We start from the raw sequence: 8,287 nt of genomic DNA on the forward strand, positions 1-8,287 counted from the left end.
TATTGTATGCTTCCATGATTGAATTGAATCGAATGGTTAATTATTGCATGATACCATGATCAAATCAAGTTGATTGATGAACTATTACATGATGCCAAGATCGAACTCAATTGAACTGAAATCGTGAATGAACAAATAATTGCTTGCTGCTATGATCAATTTGAAATTGAATGAATAATCCTGAAATGGAATAATACTTGATGGATATGTTATGAGAAAGAAAATAATTATTTCTTGGCAAATAAGATTCAATATTCTTGGTTAATAGTTAGTCCAAGATATGAGGGCATGCCTTAGAGTCTAGAGCTCAATTGTGTATTGGGGACTACGATCCAACATTATGGTGCTTATTGGTGATAGAAGAAGGGCACGTTATGTTGTCTTTGGTGATAGTAGGAGGGTCTACCGTCACTAAAGTGTATGGCCACAGTTGGTTGGAGAGTTTCTTATCTAGACTGAACTAGAAACCAAGGCTTACATTAATTAGCACGATGAAATCAAAAGAATGTCTTTATATGCATGAATTATTCAAATCGAATTGTTCCATAGATTGAATTGCTTAATTCGAAATGCTATGTAGATTATGTTTTTCATAAATGGTGATTTATGCCTTGACCGAATAGAAGAATAATTGAAATATTTAATTGGTTGATTTAGTTGATTGTTAAAATAAATGTATATGATTGTGTACTCTCCATGTTCGAGATTGAATCTAGATTAAGTAGATTTTTTAAATTGAATGTTATCCTATTAGAGTATATGGTAGTTGAAGGAAATCAAAATATTAGTTGATTGTGGAAATCATTAAATGGAAATGAATCAATGAAATTAAGTGTTACCTCACTAAGTACTTTAAGCACTTATCACTCTTGTTCCTTTCTTTCCCAAACCACATGTTATAGAGTATTCAAAGTTCCACCTCCATAGCTAATCAACCCAAAGGACGAATTCAAGTATGGCTTGTTTCATTATCCTTATACTCTAGTTGGTGGCTTAGTTTTGAGCATAATAATTCAAATTTCATGCATATGGTAGGTAATTAAGTTGTATATGAAATGTACCTAAGAACCTAATGAAATATTATAGTCTATGGAGTTAGTGGACCCTAATGTATATATAGTTAATGGCTCTTTTGGAATATATATAACTTTCTAGTATGTCATGTGGTATAATCTATTAAGGGTCTCTTTTGTAGTGTAAATATATAATTTGATTGTTAAATGATGATGTAGTATGTCAAGTTCATTAATTCCTGGATATGCATGTAGATGTATATTAATAACCATCATAATGAATTGCATATTGGAATTAAATGAAATTACCTTAGTTAAATTGGGATTCGTGTCTTAATCGAATTAATTGATAAGTAAATTAATTAAGATTTGTTAATCTTGCATTCGAATAAAAATGGTTCTTCAATTGTATTGTCTGTTGCGTATGTCTGATTCAATGTTCAATGATCTTGTTCTTGTTGATGGTCTTGATAATGCTTCCAATCCTAGATTCAGGTTAAGGGTGTTACATATATATATTGAGTGGATTGATTGGTTGGGTTCATCACACGTGTTATAGAAGTGTTATTTGTTTGATTCGACAGTTCAGTTGAGTCTAGTGACATCACTATGGTCGTGTCAATGTCTTGGTATTAATGCTTAGGTGACAAGGTGAGTAAGATGTGTTCATAGGTGCTCATAAGTGTTGTGTTTTTTATTATTTTTTTAAATTGTTGTTTTGAGGTATGAAATTGTTTCTTGTTTAAATAAAAGTGTGATTATCCGGTGCACCTAAATTTTGGATTATTTTGTGTTAGTGAGTTAGTTTCTAATTGATTTTAGCTTCGTAGCTATCGATGGATTATCTGAATTCTTTTTGCTTGTTTTTTCAACGATGGAAAGCGAGTGAGTTGAATTGATAGTGAAGTGTGCCTAGCTTGGTTATTGGTTTGGTTGATAATGAGTAGCTTGTGAAAGACATTCGGATCATTGAGATATTTTAGTATGTATTTACATAAGAGTTTTATTGTTTTCATCAGCTTAAGAAAATGAATTTCGTATTGAGAAATGTTGTTAAGGTTTTGGTATATGTTGTTAACAATCGTATGATGTTAAGTGAGTTAGAAGGAAATAATATTTGGATTGCAAAAAAAATTTTAGATCATAGTTCTATTTGGTCAAGTATCTATTTAAGCTTGTATGTTTGAAAAGGGATATTGTAGCAAATGTTATAGTTGCGAGGTTCTCTTACGTTGGAAAAAAGGAAGAGGGTGATGTGATATATAAGTGTGTTGGTTATCATCAGCGATGTAAGTTGTCATCGTCAATTGGTAAAATTGTTGGGGATCGAGAACTAGTTTGATTTATTTTTGGGAACCTGAGGTGTTACCAAAGATTGAAATTGGGTGGTAAACAATTTGAGGTTTATAAGTTAGAGGTGATGAAGATTTCTTCAAGAGCTAGTTGGTGTTGTTGTTCGTTTGGCTAATGATCTTGTTAGTTTCAAGGGATTGATAAGTCACGTGTTCTGTTCAAAATTCACTTAGTTTGTGTTTACTGAGATGTTGTTCAAGTTATATTGGAAGTGGTTAAATATAAAGTGTTGAATTGTAAGTGTTGGTGTTTTTAGGTCGTGGTATTGCAACAAAAGGAAATTATGTGGATTCAAAAGAGATTTAAGCTATTGGGAGTTAGAAGTCGCTAAGGTGTGCTATCAAAGTTCGTGTCTAGCTAGGGATCGCTGATAGTTATAGTTGGACTATCAATAGTTTCCTTCATTGTTATTTCCTTGTTGAATTGGCTTCGGGGCTAATGTTTAGGTTGAATGGGTCGATGTGATGCAAAGTAGTTTGAGAAGTTTTAGCTCAAATTGATTGAAGTATCATTGTTGTTTAGTTAGACTGTGAATATTTCGTGATTGTGATTTTGCTCAAATCTGTGTTTTGTTGAGCGTTTGATAATAAGGTAATCATATATGTTCAAGATAAGTAAGGTTTGAAAAAGTAATTATTTGATGCTTAGTATAGGGTTGAGTGTTTTCAAATTATTAAAGGACTATAAGTGTTGATTGGGTGGCGTTGAAAAGGTTTTTGTGTTTTTTGATGTTTTGAGTTTTGGTTGGTGTAAGAGTTATGAGTCGTGTTGCGGGATTTATTGTTTGGATGAGTGCTGAGTAATAGTGTATGGTTTGCTGAGTCTGGGTTGATTGAGTTTGTTGTATTGTGTTCAAATATTAGAGTGTTCTGAGCTTCTGCACTAAATTGTGTGTTGGTATTTTGGATTGGGAATATGAGGTTGAATTGAGGTACTCCTGGTTTGTTGCTAATGTTTATTTTGGGATTAATGGGATTTATCAGAGTGGCACAGAAAAATCATGGTAATCTGGGTTATGTTAAGCATTTTAAATTTTATGTTTTTATGACATATCATTTTTGGTTGTTTCATATCGTGAAGTGTGTTATGCTGACGTTTGGGTAATGTTTTAGAGAGGCTTTGGATGTAAGTTTGAACTCGGTTTATGTTATATCATATTGAATGATGGTTAATTCAAGTTTGAGGTGAAGGTGTTAGAAGGTAGGCTTGAGTTAATGTTAAGAGTTTTAGTGGCATGTGATATGATGTTTAGGAAGTTATGTTATTGAGTGTAATGGTCAAAAGTTTTGTGTTATGTTGTTCTGGATCGAGGGTTTATACTGGTGTTTTGATTTGGGTTTGTGAGGTTGAATATATGTGAAGTTGTTTTTTCGAGCTAGTAAAGTTATGGTTTGGTGTCTATAATTATGTGTTGAGTTGTAGTGTTATGGGATTATATTTCGATTTGGATGTTTTGCTATCTAGATGTTTTTTTGTTGTGGAAGGAAGTTGAGATGTGAATATTTAGGGGTGGATTAAATAATAGGTTATTTGGTTCATATGTGGTTTTTGTGTGCACTGGTTTTATTGCTTGTCGTTTATATCGATCTTTTGAGTTTTAGCGTGTCTATGATATTTCCATGAATCGATGATGGTAGGAAATCATTTTGATTGATTGTATGATTGCTTTTATGATTGTTATAAAGGGTTGTGTTTGTCTTTCTTTTAATAGAGATTTTTTATGGTTTAGTTTTCTTAAGCAATTCTTGGAGTAAAAAAGGATTTTTGATGTGTTATTGTGGTGTATCACAACTCCAGGTAAGTTGTTAGTGAATCTGATCAAGTGTGGTAGTTGTAACATCCTTAAATTTTGGGTTTGTAGTTTTAGGTCGGTCTTCAGGTAAAAATATTAATATTGATATTTTTAATTGAGAAATATTTTCTAAAATGGTTTGAAGGGGTTGAATTATTGATTTTCATATTTGGGAATTTATAATTTGATAGTGAAGTGTGCCTAGCTTGGTTATTGGGTTGGTTGATAATGAGTAGCTTGTGAAAGACATTCGGATCATTGAGATATTTTAGTATGTATTTACATAAGAGTTTTATTGTTTTCATCAGCTTAAGAAAATGAATTTCGTATTGAGAAATGTTGTTAAGGTTTTGGTATATGTTGTTAACCATCGTATGATGTTAAGTGAGTTAGAAGGAAATAATATTTGGATTGCAAAAAAAATTTTAGATCATAGTTCTATTTGGTCAAGTATCTCTTTAAGCTTGTATGTTTGAAAAGGTATATTGTAGCAATTGTTATAGTTGCGAGGTTCTCTTACGTTGGAAAAAAGGAAGAGGGTGATGTGATATATAAGTGTGTTGGTTATCATCAGCGATGTAAGTTGTCATCGTCAATTGGTAAAATTGTTGGGGATCGAGAACTAGTTTGATTTATTTTTGGGAACCTGAGGTGTTACCAAAGATTGAAATTGTGTGGTAAACAATTTGAGGTTTATAAGTTAGAGGTGATGAAGATTTCTTCAAGAGCTAGTTGGTGTTGTTGTTCGTTTGGCTAATGATCTTGTTAGTTTCAAGGGATTGATAAGTCACGTGTTCTGTTCAAAATTCACTTAGTTTGTGTTTACTGAGATGTTGTTCAAGTTATATTGGAAGTGGTTAAATATAAAGTGTTGAATTGTAAGTGTTGGTGTTTTTAGGTCGTGGTATTGCAACAAAAGGAAATTATGTGGATTCAAAAGAGATTTAAGCTATTGGGAGTTAGAAGTCGCTAAGGTGTGCTATCAAAGTTCGTGTCTAGCTAGGGATCGCTGATAGTTATAGTTGGACTATCAATAGTTTCCTTCATTGTTATTTCCTTGTTGAATTGGCTTCGGGGCTAATGTTTAGGTTGAATGAGTCGATTTGATGCAAAGTAGTTTGAGAAGTTTTAGCTCAAATTGATTGAAGTATCATTGTTGTTTAGTTAGACTGTGAATATTTAGTGATTGTGATTTTGCTCAAATCTGTGTTTTGTTGAGCGTTTGATAATAAGGTAATCATATATGTTCAAGATAAGTAAGGTTTGAAAAAGTAATTATTTGATGCTTAGTATAGGGTTGAGTGTTTTCAAATTATTAAAGGACTATAAGTGTTGATTGGGTGGCGTTGAAAAGGTTTTTGTGTTTTTTGATGTTTTGAGTTTTGGTTGGTGTAAGAGTTATGAGTCGTGTTACGGGATTTATTGTTTGGATGAGTGCTGAGTAATAGTGTATGGTTTGCTGAGTCTGGGTTGATTGAGTTTGTTGTATTGTGTTCAAATGTTAGAGTGTTCTGAGCTTCTGCACTAAATTGTGTGTTGGTATTTTGGATTGGGAATATGAGGTTGAATTGAGGTACTCCTGGTTTGTTGCTAATGTTTATTTTGGGATTAATGGGATTTATCAGAGTGGCACAGAAAAATCATGGTAATCTGGGTTATGTTAAGCATTTTAAATTTTATGTTTTTATGACATATCATTTTTGGTTGTTTCATATCGTGAAGTGTGTTATGCTGACGTTTGGGTAATGTTTTAGAGAGGCTTTGGATGTAAGTTTGAACTCGGTTTATGTTATATCATATTGAATGATGGTTAATTCAAGTTTGAGGTGAAGGTGTTAGAAGGTAGGCTTGAGTTTGTGTTAAGAGTTTTAGTGGCATGTGATATGATGTTTAGGAAGTTATGTTATTGAGTGTAATGGTCAAAAGTTTTGTGTTATGTTGTTCTGGATCGAGGGTTTATACTGGTGTTTTGATTTGGGTTTGTGAGGTTGAATATATGTGAAGTTGTTTTTCGAGCTAGTAAAGTTATGGTTTGGTGTCTATAATTATGTGTTGAGTTGTAGTGTTATGGGATTATGTTTCGATTTGGATGTTTTGCTATCTAGATGTTTTTTTGTTGTGGAAGGAAGTTGAGATGTGAATATTTAGGGGTGGATTAAATAATAGGTTATTTGGTTCATATGTGGTTTTTGTGTGCACTGGTTTTATTGCTTGTCGTTTATATCGATCTTTTGAGTTTTAGCGTGTCTATGATATTTCCATGAATCGATGATGGTAGGAAATTATTTTGATTGATTGTATGATTGCTTTTATGATTGTTATAAAGGGTTGTGTTTGTCTTTCTTTTAATAGAGATTTTTTATGGTTTAGTTTTCTTAAGCAATTCTTGGAGTAAAATAGGATTTTTGATGTGTTATTGTGGTGTATCACAACTCCAGGTAAGTTGTTAGTGAATCTGATCAAGTGTGGTAGTTGTAACATCCTTAAATTTTGGGTTTGTAGTTTTAGGTCGGTCTTCAGGTAAAAATATTAATATTGATATTTTTAATTGAGAAATATTTTCTAAAATGGTTTGAAGGGGTTGAATTATTGATTTTCATATTTGGGAATTTATAATTTGGTTTTACAAGGTGAATAAATTTAACGAATTGGAATTGTGTTTTTAGTGACTAAATTGTAAAATATCAGAAATCGAAAATCCATGAAGCTTATTTTACCAAGGCTTGCGTGGATGGGTTTTCCCTTCTTTCTTAACCACATCATTCATATATTTTTTCAATTTTCCATCTAGATTCGTTCTCCCAATTCTTTCTAATTTTCATTATCAATTCCTTTCATTTTTTCTTGTCCAAACACTCTTGTGTTTTCTCCCAAACTGTCTCAAGTTTTCTCTAATGGTTGAATCTCTTCTTCTTCATTTTCTATTCATTTTTATTGATTTTTACTCCTTTTTTCTTGATTTTCTGTCTTCATGCAAGATTGTTTCTTCTCATTTTCTTCTTTGTCAATTTTCCTTGATCTGTTTAGTGTTGCCATTATTGGTCCTCTTCTTTATTTCATTTTCCAGCATGGTAATCCTCCTTTTTTGGCTCTTTTTGTGCTTCAACGATTAATGATTAAAGGTGATTGGTATTTTAATTGAACAATTGTTTTAAAGAGAAGTTGTGAATTAAACATGATTTTCAGATGTATTTAATGTGCTATTTTTCTTGATCATTTTTAAGGTTTTCTTGGGTTTAATAAGGTCTTTTTGATGATATTATTATTATACTAAATTAGTTTTTCAGTATCATTTGATTTCAATGTGGAATTCTTCAAAACAAGCTTGATTTCGACATTTTCTGGAAATCCGGGGATTAGTGTTAGGTGATGTCAATTGAGAGGGTTCTATATGATTTTATATGCTGATATTAGTTGTTCTTGATCAGTTCTTGTTGGGGGAAGGTAGTGTCGATTGGATCATAGGCTTGTAGAGTTGTTTCGATAAGATTTATTGATATTTCGATTGATTTTCATTCTATTTTAGAAGAAAAATTTTATGCTCTATTTTAGATGTTTTTGTGACATGTTTAATTGATTTCTATAGTGCCTAAGGTGTGTATGATTGGGGAAAAATGGTTCATCAATTTTTGGTGGTTATTTGGTTTGGGGTTGAATCGTGTGGTTACGACATTGTGGTGAGTGATTGTCCATTCACATATGATGAACTTGTTCAATGTTTAATGAAGGTTTAGTTATGTATCAACTCTAATTTTAGGTTTGAAGTTGGTATACATGTTGTTGATAATTGATTGTGTGAATTCACGATGTGTAGATTAAAGTATGTGATCAATGTGAAGATTGTATCTTGTGACATGACTTATGGAACATTGAAAGTGAATTATCGTTATGAGCATGTGTATAAAAGCATGTTCACTATGAGTTAAGAATATATTGAAAGAATGTGATTGAAATAACCATATGAGTTATGATGTATTAATTATGAACCAAGATGCAATTGGAACATGCGTTATATGCAACCATGAGTGCTAAAGCATGTTGAACATGAGCTACGATGTAATGGAAGTATGTAATCATTATTAGTGTATATATGTTATGAGATGGTGACTATTAGTTATGGTGTATTGAA

This window comes from Hibiscus syriacus, unplaced genomic scaffold, assembly GCF_006381635.1.
Source record: "Hibiscus syriacus cultivar Baekdansim isolate YM2019G1 unplaced genomic scaffold, ASM638163v2 tig00002237_pilon, whole genome shotgun sequence".
In the NCBI taxonomy this organism is placed as follows: domain Eukaryota; kingdom Viridiplantae; phylum Streptophyta; class Magnoliopsida; order Malvales; family Malvaceae; genus Hibiscus; species Hibiscus syriacus.